This window comes from Solenopsis invicta, chromosome 6, assembly GCF_016802725.1.
Source record: "Solenopsis invicta isolate M01_SB chromosome 6, UNIL_Sinv_3.0, whole genome shotgun sequence".
Classification (NCBI taxonomy): Eukaryota; Metazoa; Arthropoda; class Insecta; order Hymenoptera; family Formicidae; genus Solenopsis; species Solenopsis invicta.
In genome coordinates this window covers 46,841-62,055 of record NC_052669.1, presented here as the reverse complement: position 1 = coordinate 62,055, position 15,215 = coordinate 46,841, and the positions used below count along the sequence as shown (strand labels likewise).

At 40.3% G+C, this 15,215-nt stretch overlaps 1 protein-coding gene across 1 annotated transcript in view; it reads right to left on the bottom strand.

The window, feature by feature from the left end:
- Positions 1-11,716, bottom strand: part of LOC105207222 (fatty acid synthase-like) — a 32,871-nt gene extending 21,155 nt beyond the window's left edge. The window contains exon 1 of the mRNA XM_039450471.1: positions 11,032-11,716. The gene's annotated coding sequence lies outside the window, so the exon portion shown is untranslated. The remainder of the gene's footprint in view (positions 1-11,031) is intronic.
- Positions 11,717-15,215: the final 3,499 nt, after the last annotated feature.

Here is a 15,215-nt window from a genome sequence, read left to right as displayed (position 1 = left end):
CTTGTTCCACAACACGGCTCATCCAGGCCCAAAAGTCACAGACCGCTTAATAAGACAACGCTACGTGTGGCCAAACATGCACCGCGATATCACCAAGTGGTGTAAGCACTGTATACAATGTCAACAAGTAAAAATTTCGCGGCACGTCCATTCTGTTCCGGAAAAGTTTATCGCGCCGGATTGCAGGTTCGAGCACGTGCACTTAGATTTATTGGGCCCTCTGCCCGAATCAGACGGCTATAAATATTGCCTGACGCTCGTCGATAGATTCTCGCGTTGGCCTGTGGCAATTCCGCTCAAAAATATTGAAGCCCTCACAGTCGCGCGAGCGTTTTACGATGGTTGGATCGCCAACTTCGGGGCACCTCAGACTCTCACCACCGATCAGGGTAGCCAGTTTGAGTCCCAACTGTTTGCAGCGCTCCTCCAGCTAATTGGGTGCCAGCGTATTCGCACCACTGCGTACCACCCTGCGGCGAACGGTCTCATTGAAAGATGGCACAGGAGTTTTAAAGCGGCGATTATGTGCCACGCCGATAAAGAATGGTCGCGCGCGCTGTCAACAGTTCTGTTAGGTTTACGGATCCATGTCCGCCTTGACACTGGCATGTCGCCAGCCGAATTCGTGTACGGTACTACACTGCGGATTCCGGGTGAACTTGTGCTTCCCGAAGATTTCACGCCGAACCCTCATGCGTTCGTGGAAGAATTCCGTGAGTACATGCGCAAAGTGAAACCTGTTCCCGTGGAACACAAATTTAAAAAGCGCGCATTTTGTTTTAAAAATTTAAACTCGATTTTAAATATCGATATCTAATATAGCATTTATTTACTGTCACTCGGGGGGGAGTATGTGGGGATTTCCACCACATTTCTTCCCTAGCGCTGAGCGGTACAAACTAGTTCTAAGGTTGGTACTATGCTGCCTGCGAGCAGCTCTAAAAAGATTCAGATTCTCTCTGACGCTAGTCCTGTACACACGTTGTACCTTGACAATATATCCGTTCTACTGATTACGTGGTGTGTTTAATTAATCAGTCTTCCCTTCCGTACGTCGTTAGTGGGTACGTCTTGAGGACTCGAGCCATCATTCCCCACAGTGGTGACCCACGCTGTGTAGCAGCTGGTGACTTCCCCTTCTACCTACCGCATAGGCGGAGGAGTCGAGGAGTCGAACGAGCGCTAGTTGCTAAGCGCATCAGTCTGTTGTCAGACCGGCTCTTTTGAGCGTCGCTTAACTTGCGATATATACCGTAGTAGTATAGTATCAGTCTGTATCTGTTCATACGCGTGCGTCTTGACTCTTGTAGCACAATACAATAAACTCTGTTTCCCTTATTAACCGTGCAGCTCAATTAATTACGAGGCCCTAGCCCTCAATTGGTGACCCCGACGTGATTCGCGAACGTCGTCGAGCTTAGTGCGCGGTTTCGAGAATTTCCGCGACGAGAGTCGTGCGTGTCTTCCGTTCACGGGGGGACACGCGACGGCATTTTTTTTGCCTGTTGCAGAACGATTCCTCGACACGACAGGAGAATTAGCGCATATTCATTGCGTAGTGACAGTGACCTCGAGACCGTTATTGCATCATTGCCGTTATTACACGGTCATCTCGAACTCGGTGCGTGATTGGACGAGGCAGTAGGAATCGCCGTGCCATTTGACTACACGGTTCCCGCCACATCGTTGCTGAGGCAGCCCGTCCCCCGGGATATCGTCCCAGGCGAGGTTGTTCCAGATTCATCGGCTCGCCTCATCGTGTCCAACGGATCATCGCAGCTCTTCGTAGCCGCCAAGATCGCCGCACCCCTCGTAACGTTGACGTTTCATTTATTTATACTCGGTTATCGTTAACGAAATTGCGTCAACGTAGCCGGTATTTAAAATTATCTCCCAGGCGAGGGAAGCCCTAGAAAACTTTGCACGTTTGTGCACGTGTCAACGTGCTGACATATTGCGTCATTGCGCTTGTTAAATCTTGCGACCGCTATTTTTCTTTGTCAGCCTACACATTCATATTTCGTGCGTTCTCAACGTCGCGACCGCCATTTTTCCTCGTCAACCTACACATTCATATTTCGTGCGCTCTCAACATCGCGACCGCCATTTCCTTTTGTCATCGCGCACATTTTCATTTCATGCGTTTTTAACGTGTTTACCGCCATTGTCATTACTATGGCTGAGGAACAATCGCGCGTAGAAGCGTATCGCGTTCCAAAAACTCCACCTTTCTGGAGAAACTTGGTTTATCCAAGTCGAAGCGTCATTGCGCGTGGCGAATATTACCGTAGACCGTACTAAGGCCGATTTTCTGCTAACCGGTGTCGACCATGAAGTAGTCTCACACGTCACCGACTTAGTTACGGCAGACCCACCGCTCGAAAACTTATATCAACGATTAAAGGAACGCATTTTATCAGTTTACGCGATCTCTCCCAAAGCTCGCTTGCGTCAATTGTTGAAAGGGCAAGTGTTAGGCCGGCAAAAACCATCGCATTTGCTCAACTATATGAAAAATCTCAATAATGGGCAATGTAGTACCGCGGTTCTTAAATCATTATTTATCGAACAATTGCCTGAGACACACAAAGCTATTTTAGTCGCGGCTAACGAACCGGATTTACAAAAGCTAGCCGAAATTGCGGATAGGCTAGCAGATATTAATAATCCATCTACATCCGTAATGCCGTTTGTCGCGCCGGTAAATAAAAACAAACAGCGTGACACCGATGCCCCGTCCAGCATCGAAGAAAAATTATCCGTATTAACCAAACAACTCGCCTCTTTAAACAGGGAAGTAACAAAACTTAAACGGCGACGTTCTGTGTCGCGAGGCCGTTCCCCTGAGGCATCCGCAAATCCCAAGAAACCTGACAAACAGTCGGATATTTGTTTCATTCACCGCAAATACGGAGAAAAAGCGACCTCCTGTCGCAAACCTTGCTCGTGGCAAGCCCCTAAAAAATCGGAAAACTAAATTCCTCTCCCCTTGTTCAGACGGTCCGGGGAGACGAAACAACGCAAAGCCGTCTTCACGTGTTCGATCGCGTTACCGGCCGGCAATTTCTTGTCGATACTGGCGCGGAGATATCCGTCTTCCCAGCGTCACTTAACGACAGAAAAATGCTGTCGGACGTTAAGTTATATGCGGCTAACAATTCAATAATCGACACGTTTGGCAAACGTTGCATTACTCTTAATTTAGGTCTCCGGCGACCCATAACGTGGAATTTCCGCATCGCTTCAGTGCCGCATGCAATAATCGGCGCCGACTTGCTTAAAGCATATCAGTTAGTAGTCGATTTACACAAACGCCGATTGATCGATAGCAATACTAAGCTCTCTTCCGTGGGCAAATTACGGGTCGTGCCGGAAGTTAACATTTCAACGGTCAACCGCGAGTCTACTTTCGCGAATATTCTTTCCGAATTCCCGGAAATAACAGGGACCAATCAAATGATTCCCTCTAAAGTGCGTGATGTCGAGCATCACATTTTAACTACGGGCCCGCCCGTCGCGGAACGTCCTCGACGTTTACCCCCGGACAAATTGAAGGCGGCTCAAGCCGAATTCAAACGACTTACGGAATTAGGCATTTGTAAGCCATCCAACAGTCCGTGGGCTAGCCCCATCCATCTCGTTCGTAAAAAGAACGGTGATTGGCGCGTGTGCGGCGACTATCGTCGTCTTAATTCAGTGACTATTCCGGATAAATATCCCATTCCGCATATTCACGATTTTTCCGCCAACCTAACCGGCAAATCAATCTTTTCTAGTCTGGATCTGTGTAAAGCGTACCACCAGATTCCAGTAGCTGAAGCGGACGTCCCCAAGACGGCCGTTATTACACCCTTCGGTTTATTTGAATATGTTCATATGACATTCGGTTTGCGCAATGCTGCGCAGTCTTTTCAACGTTACATCCATCGTGCTCTCAGAGATTTGGATTTCGTTTTCGTTTATATCGACGATATCCTTGTTGCATCCTCCTTAGTCGAGGAACACAAGGAGCATCTTCGTTTAGTCTTCCAAAGACTTAAAGATTTCGGGTTATTCCTAAACCCTTCTAAATGCATCTTAGGCGCGAAAGAGATAATCTTTTTAGGATACTCAATCAATCGCGATGGTATTAAACCAGTCCCTGAGAAAGTGGCGGCTATTCAAAATATACCCAAGCCACGTACAGTCGCTGAATTACGACGATTTTTAGGCGCCTTAAATTTTTATCGGCGTAGTCTTCCCCACGCAGCCAGCGTGCAATCTCCTCTCCATGTTTACCTTAAAGATTCGCGTAAAAACGACAAGCGCGAGATAACATGGACACTCGATGCCGAAACCGCGTTCGTTACAGCAAAAACTGATCTGGCCAACGCGGCGTTATTAGCGCATCCCTCCGCAACCGCGAAAACTCGGTTGGTTACCGACGCTTCAGATTTCGCGATGGGAGCCGTACTCGAACAAAAATTTGAAAACACGTGGAGACCTTTGTCTTTCTTTTCAAGAAAATTCACGGCTTCCCAAAAAAACTACAGCGCTTACGACCGCGAACTTACCGCGATTTACAAAGCGATTAAATATTTTAAATATTTTTTAGAAGGTCGTAACTTTAAAATTTTAACCGACCATAAGCCGTTAGTTTACGCGTTTCATCAACGCTCAGACAAAGCCTCCCCGAGGCAATTACGGCAACTATCATTTATCGCACAATTCACCACCGATTTAGAACACCTTCCAGGTTCTAGCAATGTTGTTGCCGACAGCCTTTCGCGCATAGAGGCACTCCGTCTACCCGTCGAATTCGAATTAATCGATCTCGCCGCGCGACAAAAAGAGGATGACGAACTCAAGCACCTGCTTACATCTGACTCATCTTCTCTTAAACTTAAAAAATTTATTTGGGGTTCCGCTAACACTGAGCTCTACTGCGAACTATCAGGAGAATCTATTCGTCCTTATATTCCGGTATCTCTTAGGAAGCAGGTTTTCGACCTGTTTCATAACCCCGCGCATCCGAGCGCAAAAGTCACCGATCGTGTAATCAGACAACGCTATATCTGGCCTAATCTACATCGCGACGTCGCGGCATGGACAGCTAATTGCATCGATTGCCAGCAATCTAAAATATCTCGGCACGTGAAACAAACGCCTTCTCACTTTGTCGCTCCTGACGGGCGTTTCGACCATGTCCATATGGACATTATCGGTCCGTTGCCATTAAACGGTAATTACAGATATTGCCTTACTATTATAGACAGATTTTCGCGTTGGCCGGAAGCTATCCCGATTACCGACATCACGGCTCAAACAATAGCTAAAGCATTCCATGATCATTGGATCACTCGATTTGGCGCGCCAAAAATCCTGACCACGGACCAGGGAGCGCAATTCGAATCACAGCTTTTCACAGCTCTGTTATCTTTGATAGAGTGTAGACGTATTCGTACTACGGCTTACCACCCTGCCTCTAACGGCATGATCGAGCGCTGGCACCGCTCGTTAAAAGCAGCTTTAATGTGTCACGGGACATCAGATTGGGTTAACACGCTCCCAACCGTTCTACTCGGTTTGCGAACCCATGTACGTCTTGACACCCAGGCCTCTCCGGCCGAGTACATTTATGGTACCACTTTACGAGTACCCGGAGAATTTTTCCTCCAAGATGACTTCACACCAGATCCCCAGATCTTCATAGATGACTCTCGTCAATACATGCACCAAGTTAAGCCTGTCCCTGTGGCTCACCACTACAAACAGCGCGCATTTTTCTTTAAAGAATTGAACTCTTGTTCACACGTTTTTCTTCGCAACGATGCAGTACGGAAACCTCTGGAGCGACCATACTCAGGTCCCTTCAAGGTCCTACAGAGAAATTCCGAAAAAGTTTACACTATTGAAGTCAATGGCAAATCTCTTAGCGTTTCGGTAGAACGTTTAAAACCTGCGCATTTTCTATCAGATATTAATCAACCGCCTTCAGCGGATATACCCTCTACTTCGGTTCAAACAAACGAGAATCCCCCTTCCGTAAAACCTCAGCGTAAACCAATCAGGACGTATCCGGGTAAAAAGCGCGTACGTTTTAATTTAAGCGGTTCGTAATCCATTTAGCGCCAGCAATAATCTTAAGTTTCATTGTACTCCGTAACTTTAAGTATTACTTTAAGTCCAGCGTTCATATTCATTTTACATTATTATGTACATCTTACATTATTTTATGTACCAGCGTTTACTTTAAATGTAAATCACTCATCTTCTCTCCAGTCGCTGACACTCGGGGGGGAGTATGTAGCGGCTGGTAACTTCCCCTTCTACCTACCGCATAGGCGGAGGAGTCGAGGAGTCGAACGAGCGCTAGTTGCTAAGCGCATCAGTCTGTTGTCAGACCGGCTCTTTTGAGCGTCGCTTAACTTGCGATATATACCGTAGTAGTATAGTATCAGTCTGTATCTGTTCATACGCGTGCGTCTTGACTCTTGTAGCACAATACAATAAACTCTGTTTCCCTCATTAACCGTGCAGCTCAATTAATTACGAGGCCCTAGCCCTCAGCTGGCGCTAAACGTTAGATCAAAAATTTTAAATGTAAGGTTGGGCATCTGGCAACAATTCCTTATCATTGCAGTTGTGAATTTTTATCGGCGTTATATATTTTGTTGTGATCGAAAATGTTGAAATTTGTGCCCAATAAGCGTCATTTGCGGGAAGTTTTGCTTTTTGCCTTCAATTCGAAAAAATCTGCGGCTGAGGCGCGTCGAATGATTGTAAAAACTTATGGTGAGGCTTCCATTAGTGAAAGAACGTGTCGAGAATGGTTCCAACGCTTCAAAAGTGGTGATTTCGGCGTAGAAGACAAGGAGCGTCCCGGACAGGTGAAAAAGTTTGAAGACGCACAATTGGAAACATTACTGAATGAAGATTCATCTCAAACGCAACAGGAGCTTGCAGATTCATTGGGCGTGACTCAACAAGCTATTTCACATCGTTTGGATCATTCCTAACCATGGGAATGATCCAAAAGCATGGACACTGGGTGCCATACGAATTAAAGCCGAGAGACGTCGAACGGCGTTTTTTCGCGTGCGAACAGTTGCTCCAACGGCAAAAACGAAAGGGTTTTCTGCATCGTATTGTAACCTATTGAAAAGTGGATCCATTATGATAATCCAAAGCGAAAAAAATCGTGGGGCTACCGCGGCCATGCATCAACATCGACGGCCAAGCCAAACATCCATGGCTCGAAGCTCATGTTGTGTATTTGGTGGGACCAGCTCGGCGTGATTTATTATGAGCTGTTGCAAGCGGGTGAAACCATCACAGGAGCTCGCTACCGAACACAACTAATGCGTTTGAGCCGAGCATTGCAGGAAAAACGGCCACAATACGAGCAAAGACACGAAAAAGTGATGTTGCTGCACGACAACGCTCGGCCACATGTTGCTCAGGTCGTTAAAACCTATCTGGATACATTGAAATGGGACGTCTTACCTCATCCGCCGTATTCTCCTGACATCGCCCCTTCAGATTACCACTTGTTCCGATCAATGGCGCATGGCCTGACTAAGCAGCACTTCCATTATTACGAAGAGGCCAAAAACTGGGTCGATTCGTGGATCGCCGCAAAAGACGAGCAGTTTTTTCGACGCGGGATTCGTATGCTGCCCGAAAGGTGGGAGAAAGTAGTGGCCAGCGATGGACAATACTTTCAAGAATAAGTATGTAACCATTTTTCAACAATCAATCCTCAAATTTTGACAAAAAACGACGGTTTTCAATTTGTACTCCTAATAAATATCGCACTCCGAATTTTACTTTGCATGATGGTCTCAAATTGTTCAGGTAAAAAATCCTTTTCTGTACTGCGGCAAATAAAAACTTATTTAAGAAGTATTCAAAACAATGACCGTTTAAATGCTTTAGTATTGTTATATATTAAAGCAGAGTTTAATTACAAGATAAATTATAATTCTATTATCAACAAGTTTGCTATTAAAAAAGCACATAAAGTTTATTTACAATAAATAAGTATTGTTATATATAGTTGTATAATTTTGCAACATATTAATATACTATTAAAATATTTTGATAAAACTAAAAAAATTAAAAATTTAAATTACACAGTTTTATTTATACGCGATTTACATGTTTTAACATTTTTACATTTATAATTTTAATTAATCCTTGCAATCTTTTACATAAAATAATGTAAGAAGAAAGCAGAATCTGCAGAATATAAAATTTGATTAATTTAAGTTACACTCGAAGCTTGAATAAAGGCAGCAAAGATTTCATAGAGATGTCTAAGGGTGGGATGAGTCTTAATCCGCCCTGCACGCTTTCAAATGTTGTAAGCCGCATTTGTGTGCAATTTTTAATTCACGTCAAATAAACTCGCAAAATACATAATAAATTTTGCCGCATCTTTATTTTTATCCGTATAGTTAAGTAAAAAATCAGTATACGTTTTCAAAGTCGATATTAAAATTGTATGTAGAAACTTTAAGCTGTAAAATGCGTTTTAAAACATTTAATTTATCATTTTTATTGATTTATCATGTTACACATTTTTTTGGAGAGTAATTGTAGGTGATCTTCTAATTTTGCTGTTGAACGCTTACTTAATCTTTGCTGAAGTCAATATTTAAACTTTGTAAAAAAAAGTGTAAAACGATCTTTCAGGGCTCATTTTAAAAGGCAAAACCTTTCGATTATTTAAGTTAATTTTTTTCAAAGATTCTTTTACACTAGGAAGTGAAGGAAAATATTCAAGAAAAAGAGGCCATTTTTGCTTCAGTGTTGCCTAACTCAGTGAAAAAAGATCGTGCAGCGCTCATTAAAAACGCAAATTAAAGATAAAGATCCACGCTTTCGAATGATGTAAACTATATTTGTGTGTGCAATTTTTATTTCGTATCGTGGAGCTTCGCAAAGTTTGTAAAATATTTTGAGATTTGACGCATCCCCATTTAAATCCGCTTAACTTTGTAAACAATCTGTAAATTGTTTAATGACTTATAGTCCGGGAGGTAATGACACAAATTTTTAACTAAAATCGACAAAGCTGATTTTCATTTATACAGTCGTTTTTGTGTTACAAATAAATAAAATAACCGTCAGCCCACGATCCCGCGGGACGGGGGGATTCCACAGTGTCTCAACAATAAAAAAAAGAAGTGTTAATATTAACAAAAAGTTAATATCGACAAAGCTGAAAATTCTTGTACTTACTATTGACAACATAAAATGTCGAAAGGATACCGTCAGCCGCGGCAATTGCGAAACGTCGTGCGTCAGTCACTCATACTAATATGTGAAAAAATAGGGTAATTAATATGCAGTATAAAGGACTCAGTTCCAATCATGTTGACCTCGACCCATGTTATAGAGGCAGGGTTACTAAACAATTTTTTCTTATAAATTAATTGACGCTCTTGTACAGTTTTCAAGATATAATTAGAGAAAGAAAAAACTGTTTTTCTTTCTCTAATTATTTCCAAAAATATTCATTTTACAAAAAAAGGGTCAAACAAACAATGAAGCTCGTGATAAGCTCTACAATAAAGATTATAAACATATTTTACTTAACTTCAATACTTTAGTCGTTATAATAAAAAAAACTATTTTAAAAGACACTGGAAGCTCCCCGTTCCGCAGAATCGTGGTCTGACGGTTATTTTATTCATTTGTAACACGAAAACAACTGTACAAATGAAAATCAGCTTTGTCGATATTGGTCAAAAATTTGTGTCATTACCTCCCGGACTATTATCAATTTCAAAACTAGAGATTTCAAGATTTAAAATGCTTTTTTTTAATTTTTTACGATTGTTTTTGACAAAATTACATTCTCTTGAATTACGCCTATTTTTCGGAGTCAGAATAGGTGTTCATACTATTTTGTCCGACCTCTGTATATAAAATCACATGAGTAAATATCCCTGCCGCAAAATTACTTTAGAACACTATAGAAATGTCTATAGTTCTGAATGTGTTTTTTGAAACAGGTATTGCATATACGGAATGGAGTTCTCCTTATACAACTTTTATAATTTTTAATAAGGTATTACGTATGATTATTACCTTATTAAAAATTATAAAAGTCATATAAGGAGAACCCCATTCCGTATATGCAATGCCTGTTTCAAAAAACACATTCAGAACTATAGATATTTTTTCTATAGAAAAATATACAGAATGGGGTTCTCCTTACATGACTTTTATAATTTTTAATAAGGTAATAAACATACGTATTACCTTATTAAAAATTATAAAAGTTGTATAAGGAGAATCCCATTCCGTATATGCAATACCTGTTTCAAAAAACACATTCAGAGCTATAGATTTCTATAGTGTTCTAAAGTAAATTTGCGGCAGGGATAAAAGCATCAAGATCTAGCTACGACCGTGGAAAGCGTTCTTGTTGTAAATTTATATGTTACATAAACGGTCAAATATCTTTCTACTTTAATATATTTTAGGTTTTTAATATAAGAATATTTATACAATGTTTTAAGAAAATGCTAAAGCCGTCCTTTTTTACCGTCTGAAAGCAGTAACTTTTGCTAACTCTGTTTTCCTAATTGCATTTACAGATATAAAAATCCTTACCTATAATTAAAGTATAGATAATAGAATTGCAAGAGGGGCTAATGGGTGTCAAGACGCTGATGTTGATGCGTATATTTCTGAGTTTATTCAAAATAAATTCAAGGACGTTTCGACCCTGTTTTGGGTCATCTTCAGCAAAGAAAGTCGAAATCTAAAAGCCTCCACTTCACATGGTGTGGTCCTAGTTCTTAACGAGCCACAATCGGATGGTTATCCGAGTGAAATTAAAATTCTAAAGAGTGACTAACTAATAATATATAACACTACAATGACTAATTGTTAAGATGTTAAATAAAACTTACAAAAACATACTATGTAAAACAAGAAGCGGATGTACATTAAACGCACATAAACGTGAATAAATGCAAAATTAACATTAGAAGTAAAGTGATTTAGATGTAACAGCATAAAAACGATATATCTTACCTGTGTCATACTACTCTCCGTTCGTAAGCAGTGTCGGTATGTCGGCGATGAGAACAGCTGAAAATATATATACAAATATTAAGTCAAATTATTATAATCTGATGAGGAAACAAGTGTAGGCATAACGTAAATATTCAGTGTGTGTAAGATGAATATGTAAACAATATTAAAGTAATCAATAATAAGGATGATAACATTCTAAGGCTGCTCGTGACGTTACTATTATGAATTTCTTTCCGGATAAATAAGTTGTTAAAATAGAAATAGAAGCCAATTCTTTTGATGTTAACTTTTTCAAATCTTCACTTAATACAGTAAAAAACAAATGGTTTGTCAACTTGACTTCTAATGCCATTCCCCATGATGTACAATGTTTGTTGCAACTCGGCGAAAATTTTTTTTTCCCGATGCAGCGGATTGATAAAGTGACGATGAAACTTATTCAAAACATTGAATGCAATATAAGTAAGATTGATCCGAAACAACAATTAAATGACGATTAGAATAGCTTCCACTTGTAATTGCGTTGAAGATGACGATTAAAATAATTTTTTTCTATTTGTAATTTCGCTGAAGAGGGCTCCAAAAAGAGGAAACGTTTGATACTTCTAATTCATTATAAATAAATAACTATTTGAACACTGATTGTGTTTTGCGCTCTTATACCCGCGCTGACTCTCACTAGCCTGTTTTAACTGTTTATTTTGTATTAAATCTTAAGAGTCTTTGAATACTTTGTTTTAAATTTACGCTGGCTGAAAAATGCGTCAATATCATAGATTTTCGTCTTTCTTTAATTTTATATATATAACGTTTGTCATTATCGCAGTTAACTGTATGAAGCGTTGAATAAAACACCAAAAGAACATCATTAAGAATACAATCCGGATAAGATTTATTAGAGCGTGCGTTAAGAATAACATTACTCCACCACATTTACTGTTTATTGTGAATCATAAGCTAAGCTTCTTTCATTATCGGTCTTTACACAAATGGAATTACTTAACTAATCAAATTATTGGAAGAACTTTGAAAATAGAATTAAATGATGCTTATAGATCTGTCAACTATTCTCAACAACAAATCTTTCACCTCAGAAGACAAATCTTGCGACATGTTCCGGCAAATATTTGTTATTCCTTTTTCAATAAACAAGAGGCCACTTTTCGATCTCATCTAAAACATGAACATGATAAATAGTTAACCAAAAATTAAATTAGCTGGTCCTTAAGAATGATAGACGGATGCTGAAAAAAATTAAACCGATCAATTATTATTGTACGTACACTAATGGGGAAGATACTTCATGCAAAACGGAATTCTCAATACAACCGAGTACTAATACCTCTCAAATGCGGAGTATAGAAGTTTTCGTTGATCCAAAAAAGTTTATTGACCAAGTAAACAATTCCTCTCTCGCAAACATTAGAGACAAATGGATGTTGAATCTATCATCTATCAACATTCCAAAAGAAATACAGACTCTCTTACAATTCGGTGAAAACTTTTCTTTATCGGTGTACGACAGAAAAAACGCTATCCTTGAACATATAAAAAATATTGAAAATAATTTACACGAGATGAGTCCTGATCAGCGCCTAAACATCAGAAATTTATCGATTCCACTTTGTAGCGAATTAGAACGTTCAATGGAATTGCGAGGCGCGTAAGAGAGAGAGTAGGAAGATAGAGGAGAGAGACAGGTTTAGAAGAAAGTGGGAAATATGCCCAGCGGAAAGGAAAAAGCGCGACGAGCGAGGCGAGCGATGGAATGTGAGAAGAAGATAGAAGAATAAAAGTAATGGCAGGACTGGAGCGTGGCGAGGGAAAGGAGTCGGGGACAGGAGAATCAGATCAGAGGTGTTCGGACTGGTCTGGGCGAAAGATCTAAACCGGAAGGAGACCGGCTGGGTCGTGAATTCATAAGGCGTAGTCGGGGATACGCTGACACGAGCTCCAGGGCCTAGGAGGATAAAGACTACTCCGAAGGAGAGGCGCCGAGGGAGCCTGATGCAAGGCGCGGAACACCGAACACGAGAGAACGCGTGAGGTCCTGCGGCTCCGAATGAAGCCGCAGCACGGCAACGCAGCACTTGGTGTGACTGTCATCAAGGGTGCAGAAACGCCTTCGCTTCCACGGCGCTCCGACATCGAACATCACGCCAGGTCGTACTCTCTCTCTCTCTTAATGATCCGCGCGCACACGATACATTTCGGTAATCGTTGGTCCCGCCTGTGGGACTGCGCCCAATTAATTTTGTTAAGCCTATTGTCTTGAGGCATATCGGAAATATAATTAATTATCCAATTCATGTGGATCGCTTGTGCATTCATTCTTGGTCTCCTAAACCCGATTTACGTTACAACTTATTAACAATATTTTTTCCCCACCACAACTAAATAATACAACCACTAACACCTTCAGTTTTTTAACAAAAATTACTAAAAAATTTTTACAGGATAACCCAGATTTAATTTTCACTAAGGCGGACAAGAGGAACATCACTGTCGCTCTCGATAGGGAAAGTTACAAACAAAAAAATGTTACTAATGCTCCAAGATCAGGACACATATTAAAATATTAAAAAAGATCCGACTAGCTCCTTGACCAGAGGTGCTCATGAGTTGTTGATGAGGTGGAAGAAAAATAAATACATCACGGAGTCTGCTTATAAGAAAGCTCATTGCAGCGACGACAATCTCCCAAGGGCATACGGTCTTCCGAAGGTTCACAAACCCGGAATTCCATATAGAATAATAGTGTCGTCAATTGATAGCCCTCTATATGGTTTAGCCACTTTGCTGCATGAGATTATTTCAAAAAACATTCCGGAGCCTTCAAGTAAGATTAACAACAGTTTTCAATTAATTAAAAAATTGAAGGGCATACAACTAAGTCCTGATTACAGGTTGATTTTGTTGGATATCACTATTCACGAACATCCCCATAGACTTAGCTTTAACAAGCATCTCTAATAGGTGGATGTTTCTTAGTAAATCTTGTAACATTCCTGAACAAGAATTTTTAACAGCGGTAAAATTCGTTTTAGATACTTATTTTAGCTTTGGAAATGAATTTTATAAACAGAAATTTGGTATTCCCATGGGTTCTTCGTTGTCACCCGTTATAGCGGACCTCGTCATGCAGGACCTTGAACACTGGGCTTTAAACAAAATTGGAATACAACTACCTCTTTATTTTAGATATGTGGATGACATAGTGATGGCTGTCCCAGATAATTTAATTAATCTTACTTTAAGTACGTTCAATTCCTTTCACCCGCGGATGCAATTTACATTGGAAATAGGGGGTGATAAAATAAACTTTCTAGACATCACTATGATAAAATACGAAGATTCCTTAATTTTTGATTGGTATCATAAACCCACATTTTCAGGGAGATACCTGAACTTTTTATCAGCCCACCCTTTATCACAGAAAAGAGGAACAATTTTGGGCATGGTTGACAGAGCATTTTTATTGTCAGATCCTAAATTCCACAGAAAGAATTTTGAGCTTATCGTAAATACCCTTTTTATGAATGACTATCCTACTGGATTTATTTTTGAGACAATTAATAGCCGCATTAAACATTTAATTAATCAAAGCAAACATACAGACACTAACAATAATACCGACACCAAAAATAAAAAATCTCCATGGTTCTTATTGCCATATGTTCCTACAATTTCTAACAAGTTCAAATATTTCACGAACAAATTCAACATAAATCTGGCTTTTTTAGTCTCAATAAATTGAGCAGATTCATTAAAGTTCAAAAAGACGTTCTCCCGAATAATCTTAAGAAAAATGTAGTGTATAAGATCATGTGCAAAGACTGCGATGCGTCCTATGTAGGACAAACTAGCAGGAGATTAAAAACAAGAGCCATAGGACATTGCAATGATATTAGACGTAATGCGAACAACCATTCGGTCATCACGGAACACAGAATTAATCTTAATCACGACTTTGACTGGGAGAATATTAAAATCTTGGATAACGAGCGAGTTTTGGACAGGCGGTTAACATCGGAAATGCTACACATCCAATTACAAACAAATATAGATATGATCCTCAATTTACAAAGGGATACTGAATTTCTACATCACGCATACCTCTCACTATTAAAAAGACTGTAACAGATAAGTTTTATTTACTAGCAACAGTCGTCTCACCGCTA